This window comes from Balaenoptera borealis (genome assembly GCF_965194805.1).
Source record: "Balaenoptera borealis genome assembly, chromosome: 10".
Taxonomy (NCBI): Eukaryota; Metazoa; Chordata; class Mammalia; order Artiodactyla; family Balaenopteridae; genus Balaenoptera; species Balaenoptera borealis.
This window is the reverse complement of record NC_138874.1, coordinates 51,821,210-51,831,930: the sequence shown is the minus strand read 5'-3', so window position 1 is coordinate 51,831,930 and position 10,721 is coordinate 51,821,210.

Genomic DNA, 10,721 nt, shown 5'->3' with positions numbered 1-10,721 from the left:
TGGATGAAAATCCATTATTTCACATAATCTATTTTATAATTATCATTTTTATTGGGGGTACATATTTGAGCTCATCAGGGCTAAAAATATTATGACACTCAGATCCAGTATATCCTGCTTATAAACTTTTACCTTTCCATATCCTTTCTCTGAATCTGCTGTTTAGAGCCAAGGAGGCCTATGCTGTTTCAATGACCAAAGGCATGTTCTGATCCTGATTATCTGGGAAAACTATACAGTTTTAATTTAGAGCATGGTCTTTAAATTTCCAAAGATGTTTTTTGCTTCTTGAACTCAAGTCCACCTCTTACAAGTTGTGAACAGTATCCAGGATCTTTACGATTCAGATTCCTCACCTATAAAATGGGGATGATAGTAAGCAGTGCCTTCCTATAAGGAATTAGTTGCAACTATATAAAATAATGCCTCCCAACTACTTATCTTAGCCCATAGCACTTAATTCAACTTTATGAGTTGTAGCTGTAATTATTTTTGTTATAATTATCTCTAGTATAAAAGATACAAATTAAACTCCATTCTCAACTCCACATTTTAAATCTAATTCACCTCACTTAAATGTAACTCCTTTCAAATAGTGTCCCAACTTCACAATCCAAATATTCCCTTAATCCTTCTTGAAGTCCTCCTACAGAAGGTAATAACATCTTCATGCAAAATCCTTCTAATATTTTGGAACATTTTACGTATTCTGCATACATTATATTCACGTTCCTACCTAATCTCAGGATTGTTCTCTCACCAAACCCGCCACCATACTGAAATATCTTTCAAAGCAGAGACTGTGTTTTTAGATATTTCAAACACAATGACTGCCTTGCACACAATAGTTTTGCAAAAACATTGTAAGAATTAAGAGAAAAAATGGTTTTCAGTTACACTGTGAACTAGAAGCTGATCACTTACACCGGTAATTTCACATTTTGTTCGAAATTATTATATTTCTCTATGAGCTGCAGCAACCTTCAGATTTTCTCTAAAAGCAAGTATCATTTAAAGATTTTTAGAAAAGAATGTTAGTAGAATTATCTTTCTGACACCTATTGTTATGTACAATAAGCTGGTACAAATTACACAAAGAAATACAAACATTTCCTTAAGAAGTTACAGTGTATGAAGCTTTCTTTTTCTGGTACACACTTGTTTAGCTTTTCAAAACACTCACATGTGTGCTACATGCACACACACACACACTCACATCCTTCTAGATGTTTTGAATGAAATCATTAACAGCAATACCTTAAAACTCCTATTAAACTTTTAAAAACTACCCATATAGTTTTATTATTTATGTTAAATATATAGCTATGTTATCAAGATTTTCTAAATGGTTAAAACAGTGTTATATGTATCTAGTAACCATTAGTAGATTATCAATTATTTGATTGCTATAGATAAATCAGTGTTCCAAAATGAAAAATAGCAGTAATCTTGTAGTTGGGACTATTTTGTATAATTTTATGTTTTTCAACTATTCACAGATTTCTATAATGTACAAATGATGCAATTTTTATTTGTGATTTTCATTTTGCAAACATAATACACTATATCATAATCTTCAAACTGCTATACAACAGTTGCTATAGATAATAAATAATCCAGACCTTAGGAAATTATCAACTTTGGAATGTGTTATGATATTTTGGCAGGACCATAAAGCAAGCATGCATAATGGGAGGGTGGACATTTGCCTTCATGGAATGTGCGGTCCTGGTGCCAATCATCTTGGAAAAAACTAAGAACTTCTGGAAGCAAGCCTTAAAAATCGGCTTAAAATAAAAATATTGCCTCTATCTAGAACCTGAGGTCAATTTATCCAAATTTCCAAGCCTAGGTGTAAGATGTATGTAATGAGCAACATAGGGAAATAAGATTAAGGCCTCTTAAAGTAGTGTGGGTTTATGTGGCAAATTTAGGTTACTTTGTAAAAAATGTGTGTGTGTGTGTGTGTGTGTGTGTGTGTGTGTGTGTGGTGTGACGTGCTTTGGTTTATCCTCAAATCCTTAGTAAGGTCTTATTAATTGTATATCCAAACTTCTTTTGTAGAAGTTAGGTCTACACCAATTTTTAGGTGATGAGGAGATGAGTGCACCATCTCACCACAAACACACTCTCACTACCCTCGAAACAATCGAGAATAGTGTGAGGGATAGTAGTAGTCACTAATGAGGGACAGCTCTGGGCAGCAAGATGACAGCATCTCAAGGATTCTGAATTGCAAAGTCAATATTGTCAAGGTAAGAATCAGAAGGCCTTCTTCCGAGAAACTCAGACATAAATGAAAAACCCATTAAGTGGGGGCTAAATTCCAGAAAATTTGTTGGTAGGATATTTTGACATAATGGTTCAGGTATAATTTTTTTTAAAAAAGAAAGAAGTTATATTTTTAGTAAATATTATAGGATGAACTACAACTATGAGTTTTGCTTGTATAACAGCTACAAGTATTGACATGCATTTAAGCACTACTAGGTAGATAACGAATTGAGCTACTTTTTCCATTAAAAAATAGAAGCTGTTATGAATTCAATAAGTACTAGTAAATATGTACTCTTTTCCAAAATGCAAAAGAAATCTTTTCCCATTTGCTCACAAGCCTCACAATGGGCAAGATCAAGTTGCCTTAGACTACCACAAACATCCCACAAACTTGAACTTGCTTTCCCACTTTAAAACTGGAAACTTGAAAATGCCAAGGAGATAACGTACTTCATAAAGAAGAAAGTGAAATACTGAATTCTCTGGAGAATTTTAATCAGTAAACGTTATAATGTATTTGTATTTACATTTAGTGATTATTTCACAGTTCAAAGATTATGCTATGTAACTTACATTTACTTATTAAATCTCACATGTAGGAGGCAACGTAGTTAGGGTTAACCAATACATGCATTCTTTAGCTCTTTCTTAGCTTTGTCAGTTGTTTCATTTAGTCCATACTTTTTCTTACTTATTCTTTGAGTGGGGAAGCAAATTATAAGAGAGAGGAAAGTTCAGTCATTTCAAAACATAGTTACATGAGATGTGAATCAATTTCTTTAATAGAACAGGACTCTAAAAATAGGTGTATGAAGCATATATTTAAAAAAGTAATTCAAATGAACTCATGTCCTGTAGAAAAACACATTAATTTGAAAAGAGAGAGCAGGTGTTTGAGGAGATGCTTTACACTGGGCTGTGTTTACATCATCTGAAATCTAATTGAAGCACTTTCTCTGGTTACACACTAGTTTTCAGCTTTGAAGCTCTTTACAAATAGCAGCTAACTCCCTCTATCACATCACATAAGTGAAAAATGAGATGGAAGCAAAGAGGTTAACTTCCTTTTCCAATGCAGCACATAAAAGTAGCAGCAAGCAGGCAAGTTTCCAGTATTTCCTGCATCGTTTTAATTCTCTGTGCTTCTGTATGTGTATTAAAATCTTCAGTAGATGGGAGAGGGATAACTACCATTTAAGATTTGCACTTTTAACTGATATGTCAAATCAGTGTGTAATAAAAGATTATTTCCAAATTGCAAAGTTCAAAGAAAGGGTTTTAATTTTCTTTTCCTCTACAGCCCATCAACAAGTACAAGATATATATATGTCTGATTAGCTATTGAATCTCAGTGAGAAGAAATTTTTTTTAACTGAACATTACCTCAGGCATGAAAAAACGAGGAAATCTGTATTACCCCAGTTGAGTATACTAGACATTTTGTCATAATATTTGGTGTAACTTATTGGCATTAAATCAGTACAAGAGATTGGCATGCTAGAAAAATAAAATAGATCCTGTGGAACATATCAAAATATACTAAGACCTAAGGGCCATGTCACCCTCCAGTACAAAAGCAGAGTGGCTGGTTTCTTCCAGTGCATAACTTAAATGTCATTTGTCCTTAAGGCTCTCTTCATGTTACCACAAATATATGAAGAACTAACACTGCATCTAGTACAAAGAAATATGCATCCCAGGTTGAGGGATCTATGTATAATCTTATATATAGATTATATATAGTTGTGCTAGTTACATCTCAATATCTATTATTTTAATTTTCCTTTAGTTATGGATATCCCAAATTTTCTTGGATACATTGAAAGGTAAGTAATATAATAGACAAACACACACACACACACACCCTCTACAAAAAGCATACACACAATATTTACTTCTTCGGTTAAAAAGTTAATTTCCATTAGAGTTAAAATAATTGTTCTCTAAAAATTTAAATATCCATCTGAAACAGATATTTCAGAAAATATTTTATATATTTCATCTAATATTAACTGTGATGTCAATCAAATTGGCTAATTTAAGGGATAACACCTTTAATGCCTAAATATAACAGATCATTCTTTGCATGGACCATTTTATAGCTCACACCCAAAATAAAAGAAAAAATGGTCAAGAAAGGAAAATTTTAATATTTTTGAAAGGCATACAACTAAATGAATCTATTTATGTTTAATATAAACTAATTAAAACTGTGAAGTGTAGGTGTGAAAATCCTTGATGTAATAATAGCATATAGAAATGAAGAGTATATTTAAAGGTGATCCTCTAGGTAGGGTTTACCCAAATACACAAGGAACATTGGGATATATAGTAGTAAAGTGTATGATTTTGAAAGGTCAGATAAAATAATTAATGCATCAATCTTATTCTTAAATGTTTGATAAAATCCAATACTCATATTATACAATTATTAGAGAAGAAAGAGGTAAACATTTTAGTGTGCTAAAGTATGTTTACTTGCAATTACCATTCATTATTATAATTAAGAAGTCAGCACATGTTATTTACATTAACAATTTTATTCATGTATTTATTCAGCTTTCTCTAATTCATCGATCCTACAAATATTCAGTGTGTTATAGTCTGTTTTAGGTTCTAAAAGTTCTTGGCCTCATAGGTTTTGCATTCTACTGAGGGGGAGAAATACTACAGTAAGTGCTCTGACGAATATAAAAGCCAGCAGTGGGACAGAGAGCGCATGGACAGATACACTGGACAAAGGGGTCCATGAACTTGTGTCTCAGGAAGTGATATTTAAGCAAAGACCTTTGTAGTAAGATGCTGAAGAGTGGTTATAGATGAGATTTTGGGGTAGGTCACAATCAGTTCAGGTAACATTTTCAGAAAATGAATAAGAGGAAAACAAAATGCCCACTGGTAATTTAATATTGGGATAAGATATCTGTTCAATGAAGCAATATTTAAAACAGAAAAATGTTGTCAATATTAGAAACAAGTTAATCAATCAAAATGTAAGCAAAATGTAGTTCCAATACACAAGGTCAACTATAATTGGAACCAGTGGAGGAACAAGCTCTCTGTTTTGAGAAAAAAAATCTCAGCCCTCTTCAGTGGTATAATGACTAGACACTCACTCAGCAGCTACTATCTACTTTCACAAGAGGATAATAGACCATGTTATTTATTCATATAATTGTAAAGTATATAAATTTTCTTTAATGAACAACATAGACCAGGCCAAAGATTGTGATTTCAAAGTGTTTGATTTTTAACTTTTGTTAAAGGTCAGGTTGAAAGAATTGATATATTTGTAAGGCAGCTTGCGATTCACAGTTCATCTACTCTATATCTTCTTGTTATTATCTTGAATCAAGGCAAATGATTAGAAAGCTGGGTGCTTTGGCCATTCCGTTTTGCTCCCCACCCAAAATCGTGATAACAGACCTATACTTTAACACCATCACATTGACCAATATTGAAGATTGCGGTAACAATCTGTACAGCTTTGGTTATTCCATTTATTAAACGGATATAGGCGCCAACACTTCTCACATCGTCAATTTTGCCTGCACGATGAGATTCATGTCCGAAATTTCTTCCTTAACAAAAGCCTGGGAAATGATCCTTTTCCTCTGAGAAATCAGTATGTGTGGGCCTGATGAACAAAGTGAGTCACATAGCTGAAAGTGTATCTATTTTATTTGAGCCGGCTTTGCAGTTCAACCTTAATTCTGTAGAACTTTGGTTATATATATATATATATAAATTTCATACTGCTCCTCACTTTTGATCATTTCCTCCTTTTGTATTTTTCCTGATCCTGATTTTTATCAAATTTTCCTCCTAAATTACTTTAATCCACTCAATACTCCTCATATCTTATGCAAAATCAAGTGGAACAATAATTGAATAAATAAAGTGGAAAACTATTGCAACTTCCCTTTTTAATTTTTCTGGCATAAAGGAGAATGCATGAATTATATCTCTCATGGGAAAAATACAAATAAATATTATGAAGATAATGTTTCCAATACCAAGACTACTTTTGAAGGACCTGAATATTATGTAGAATTCAAATCTCACTTTTGTGGAGAAGGATCCTGAAATATAATATACTAATGCAACTAGGGGAAGAACTTCTCCCAGCTAACTTAGAAACTGACACTCTTAACAGTGTTTATAGAGAAAGAAGATACAGTCTTTCCTCCCCTTGCAAATTTTCACAGTCCACTCTCCTCCCATGATTGCCAAAATGTGGGAAAATATATGACACTCTTATGACAGGAAAAGTAAGCCTTGTACTGTGAACCTTGCTTTTTGCTCATTAATGTTTTTGCAACATTCAGTACTACATCCCAGTGCTTAATTGTTCCTCATGTCCAGCATCATGACTAGTGAAATCATAGGGGATGACTAGTGAAAGTCTCATAATTCCTACATATTGGAATATTCACAGGGACTGAATGGTAACATTTAATAAATAAGAAATGCTGAATTACATGGATTAACAGTAATATTTATAAATCTTGGAGGACAATGGTGAAGAAATATTGAACAAATTAGTTTTGACTACTAATCCTCATAAACTCAGTGATGAATTCAGAATAGCTTCCTTAATTTGGGTTGAAGCCACTTTTAGACAAATTTTAACTCCTATTCACTAATGGATTTAATTCAATTCTACAAAAAAACAGTAGAACTTATTTTGGAGTTTTGACCAAATGATTTTGAAGCTTATCAAGAAAAATAAGCAGACAAGACTAGCAAAAAGAATTCTAATATAGAAGGGCAATGAGAGGGCACTAGCCATTTTATGCCTGATTTTAATAGTATGAAACAACATAAAATTAGAGAAACAGCAATAAAACAGAGTTGACAGCCAGGAAACAGGACCTATTACATATCAGCTTATTATATGATAAAAGAGAAAGCATAAATCAAGGAGGGATGGAATTTATATTAAACAGTGTAGAGACAATTGATAAACCACTTGGAAAAATGATAGAGTCCTATCTTACAACACAAACCAAAACATTCTAAATGGATAAATATATAGTTATTTTGGATAGATTAATTTTTATTAAAATAATAGGAGATATTATAAAGCAGAAGATGGATAGATTTTAACTTTACAAAATTTTGAAAATTGGATATGTAAAATAGTAACCAGAAGCCACAGATCAAAAATAGGGAATACATTTATTGTCATTATGACATATATTTATATTTTACTAAATAAGAAATGTATACAGCAATAAGATGCAACATCGTGACCCTAATTAAAAAGTAAGTAAAGATAAGGAACTGATAATCCCTTTGGCATACAAGTATGAGGCAAATGTGTAAAAATTGTCTGCCTCCTTAGTAATAAGAGAAATACAGTTTAAAACAAAATTAGAAAAAAATTACCTAGGCTGGTAAGTATTCATAAGATCTTTTATTGAGAGTGTCAAGTGAGTTTATTTTTTTATAAAGCAGTTTGGCAATATATACCCTTGTATCAACACACTTAAAATGTTTATGTGTCTATCCCAGAAATTTTACAGCTGTTTATTCTAGAAATAATTATGAATTGGAAACACTGATAAGCACAAAGATACTAAAGGTAGTGTTTTTTTTATAACTGTACAATTCTGAAATAACTTACATTTCCAAACATAGGGGAAAGGCTAAGTAAATGGTGATGAATCACTTAAAATTGTATGTGGCCATTGAAAATGTTATTAGGTAATATTATTGGAATACACTGGGAAAATATTTATTAGTTGAAGATAAGAGAAGAAAAAATCAGCATTAAAATCATATTTAATATTTCAATTGTCTACAAAAAGAAAACTTGAAGGAACTACACACATCATAGAGAATAGTTGTGACTGAATAGTTATACTTCAGATAGCATAGTTTTTAATATTTATGTTTATCTTTTAATTAATATAATAAAAATTCACTTTAGAAAGAAAAAAAATATGGAATCTACAGCATTTCTATATTACCTCTGAATATTTTTGTAAAACAATAATGAATTTTTCAAAATGTCACCTCTATTTGTTGCTGTTTGTTATTCAGTTATAGATGTCAGTGCATTTATTTCATAAAAGACATGTTTTTGATACTTTGAAAGTATCAAGCTATTCTGCACACATTATTATAAAGAAGATAATGCCGTAGCAATCCAGAGCACCAATTAGTGTCAGTTGTAACCTATCTTAACTGTCACCCTAGCATCCTTATGAGAATAGCTACAGAACTTCGCTTCTTTTCATGTCCTAGAATTGAGGGATTTCATTGTTATGTGAGTTTGAACCCAGTCATTATATGAACATAAATGTTAAATGAGGGCTGTACAAATTAAGACATCATAGATCACGGTGTTTTCTAAAATTCCTTTTACCACTAAATTTTCAATATGTGACATTGAAAAATATACATATAAGATTACATTTATGGGCACCTGTAAAGGTTTAGAAATGTGCCAACTCTAAAGGGAAGTGTAATTTAATGTTTTTTAGATGTTGATGTTTGAATAAAATTTCTATAAATGAATTCTGACTGTGTTTATACAAGTTTTCATAGCATGTTCTCAATTGAACTGATGCTGCTTTTGAAATAAAATTAGATAAAGTCACTTTTCCATGCAAAGATACCATCTTTCACAAGATATTTTTATGAAACTTGTTTTAATGAAAGCAATAATAGTCATTTACTCTGAATTATGATAGAATATTTGTCTACTCATTTAAATTTCTTTGTTGAGACATGTTTCTTTTACTGCTTTTACTTTTGAAGAAATAAAAGATAAATTAGTGAATATTGTAGATATACACATATTCTAAGGGGAGAAAACAAATTATTTCAAGTCTAAAAACATTAAAAAATAAACAGACACATCTATTAAATCAAACTAAACAGCAATGATACCGTCTGTGTATCCAGTACTATACTGTCTCAAAGGGCCTCAAAAACATTCCTTTTGTGTGTGTGTGTGTGTGCGTGCGTGTGTGTGTGTGTGTGTTTGGCCAAGCCTCTCGAACATGATTTTCTTTGTAGTCCCATTACATTTGTCAATGCTCATACTTCCTATTTTCCAAAATTCTCTTTTCTTAAATTTATTGGACATTGTCCTTCTCTGGATGTTTTTCTGCCTGCCCGACATGCATCAGCTGAGATTCAGGGCACCCAGACTGAAACAAGGAGTAAGCCAAGAGTCACTTTCAAGAGAGCTATAAGCTAGTCCGTGAGGATCACGGACAACATAATATGGAGTCAAATTCACATAGATGACAGGTGTCAAAATCACCCAGCTCTAACCTTCCTGTCTCACCTAAGGTAAGAAGAAGAGGGGGAAAAAAAAAAAGGTAAGGGAAACTCGTGAAGGTCACAGCTCTTAGGAAGAGGCCCACTTAAAGACTGAGGTTTAATCGTAAGGCCATAGAACACTTTCCCTCTACTACTCTTTAACACCTCTGAGGAGTGCTCAGAGGGAGATTTATAACTATGAATGCCTACATTATGAGAGAAGAAAGATGGCAAATCAATAACCTAACTTTATATCTTAAAGAACTAGAAAAATAACAAACCAAACCCAAAGCAAGCAGAAGGAAGAATATAATAAAGATTAGAATGAAGATAAATGAAATAAAATAGAAAAACAATAGAAGGAATGAAACCAAAGTTAGTTCTTTGGGAAGAGCAACAAAATTGACAAACATTAGAGTAGACTGACTATTACAAAAAGAGGGAAGATAGAAGTAACTGAAATCTGAAATGAAAGTGAAGATATTACTATTAACCCTACAAAAATAAAAACAATATTAAAAGAATACCATAAACAATTGCATGTTAACAAATTAGAAAAAACTACGTAAATGGAAAAATTACTAGAGACATACAAATTACTAAAACTAACTCAAGAATAAATAGTAAATCTTAGCAGACTTATAAAGAGACAGATTTATTCATCAAAACCTCACAACAAAGAAATAACTAGGACTAGATTACTTCACTAGTGAATTCTATCAGAGATTTTTAAAAGATTTAACATCCATGCTTCTCAAATTTCTTCCAACAAACAGAAAGGGAGGAAACATTCCCTAAATCATTCTATAAAGTCAAAATTATCCTGATACCAATCTAGACAAAGATTCCACAAGAAAAGAAAACAACAGACCACATAGGAAGATAGATGTGAAAATTCTCAACAAAATAGTAGCAAACCAAATGCAAAGTATTCAAAGGATTTTTCCTCATGGCCAAATGGGATTTATCTCAAGAATGCAAGGGTGGTTCAAGATATGAAAATCAATAAATATAATATACTACCTTAACGGAATGAAGGGAAAACTGACACAATCCTCTCAATTGACATAGAAAAAAGCTTTGGACAAAATCCAACATCCTTTCATAATAAAGAAGAGGGAAGTTGGAATATACAGGAATTTTCTCAATATGATAAAGAACATTTA